This window comes from Otolemur garnettii, unplaced genomic scaffold, assembly GCF_000181295.1.
Source record: "Otolemur garnettii isolate 467f Iridium unplaced genomic scaffold, OtoGar3 scaffold00189, whole genome shotgun sequence".
NCBI classification, from domain to species: Eukaryota; Metazoa; Chordata; class Mammalia; order Primates; family Galagidae; genus Otolemur; species Otolemur garnettii.
Genome location: NW_003852584.1, coordinates 2,009,043 through 2,010,937, shown reverse-complemented (window position 1 = coordinate 2,010,937; position 1,895 = coordinate 2,009,043). Strand labels below are relative to the sequence as shown.

At 46.3% G+C, this 1,895-nt stretch overlaps 2 pseudogenes; both read right to left on the bottom strand.

Moving 5' to 3' along the window:
• Window positions 1–293: 293 nt before the first annotated feature.
• Window positions 294–784, bottom strand: LOC100947103 (annotated as a pseudogene).
• An 83-nt stretch (window positions 785–867) lies between these two features.
• On the bottom strand, window positions 868–1,113 carry LOC111721832 (annotated as a pseudogene).
• Window positions 1,114–1,895: the final 782 nt, after the last annotated feature.

The window sequence follows — 1,895 nt, the reverse complement described above, 5'->3', positions numbered from 1 at the left end:
GCCACCTTAGGTGTATGTGGTTGGCACCTTAGCCACTTGAGCCACAGGTGCTGAGCCTTAGTTTTTAACTAAAATACTTAACAGTTTTATTTTCACATTTCACAATACAAATAAAAACTTCCCTTTTGGGGGTTTACTTCTTCCCTACAAAACTATTCTGCCTTTGATAGGAAGGAAGAGCAAGTCTTTCTTACCATGCTATGAAGAAAACACCCAGAGCCAGAGCACCATGATCTCCTGGTAAAACAGAACAAGTAATATGAAACTGACATAAAGAGCACTTCCCTTGACCCTTATCTGTCTGGTCAAGTCATTCCAGGATGAGTGGGCACCAACAGGGATCAGCAGGAGGTCTCATCATTGGGGGCCCAGGCATCATTGGCATGTGACCTCCCATGGGTGGCCTCATTCCAGGAGCAGGTCCCACCGGCATCATCCCAGGAGGAGGAAGACCCATCATCGGCATCATGGGAGGTCCCCACATATGGGGTGCTGGCATCATACCAGGATGAGGAGCACCTGGAAGATAGGGGGGAGGTGGAATCATCACCCCTGCAGGAGGAGGAGCCGAGAATGGAGTAGGAGGTACTTTTCCTTGTTGAAATGCAGCTGCTGTTTTGTACTCAGGCTCTGGGCCTGCTCTGCCATCCATTCTGATCGTCGTCCCTCCCATTCTCTATGTGCTCCTCCCACTGCAGTGTGTCTTTCTCACAGATGCAGAGTCATGGGTGAGGTACGTATCGCAGTAGTCACAGTAAAACCTGGGCATATTGTCTCCTGGCCGTTGGTGACTCCTTTCTGAAGTGAGTTTTTAAAAACAAGCCTCCATACCAGTGTGGGAGGAAAGAACGGTAGGGCGGGGGAAGGAAGTCTGCTCTATTGGTAATAAAGCTCCAAGTTCATCCCATCAAGGATTTCACAGTTCCCTAGAGACAGGTGGTCCTTAATAATGATGTACCACTTTTTAAGGACAATCTTGTTCCAACGGGTGCCAGTTCGGGCTGCAATCAGCTTCTTAAGGTCCCCAGTAGAGTCATTGGTATTGCATTAAACATGGACCTTCTTCTTCAGACGGTCCTTGCAAACAACTCGATCATCCCGGCTGGAGCTCCAAACCCACTTCCAACCTGCAGACGCCACAACCTCCAGCCTCAAGTGCTCTGATGGACGAGATTTTAAAAACCATGAGAGATTCTTCTGCAGTCTCCATGCATTTGAAAACCAGCGGACGTCACATCCAATCTCTACTTTAGCCTTTCAGAGCAACACCAAGTTATTAATTTTCAAAAAAGAACTTTGCACAAAGAAAACTCCAGAAGAGTTCACTGATAGAGTCTATTGGTCATTTAAGGGAGCATTAACACCAATCTTATAGAAACTCTTTCAGAAAACAGAAGGGAAGAAAACAGTTGAGAAGTACTGTTAAACCAGTACTGTTTATACTGTTTACAGTATAAACCTCAGACCAAACCTCATGAGACATTTACAAGAAAGGAAACTTACAGACCAGTGTCACTATGAGCACAGACACAAGCCTTCTTAATAAAGTGTTAGGGAACCAAAGTCAACAACATATGTTAATAGAAAGAAAGAATAATATATGACAAAGAAATGGGAATGAATCCCAGTTAAGGAAAGTTTAAGACTTGAAGACTAGGCAAGGCACCTGTAGCTCAGCAGCTAGGGTGTCAGCCACGTGCACTGGAGCTGGTGGGTATGAATCCAGCCTGGGCCTGCCAAACAACAATGACAGCTCCAACCAAAAAATAGCCAGGTGTTGTAGCAGATGCCTGTAGTCCCGGCTACTTGGGAGGCTGAGGCAAGAGAATCACTTAAGCCCAAGAGTTTGAGGTTGCTGTGAGCTGTGACGTCACTGCACTCTACCCAGGGCCACA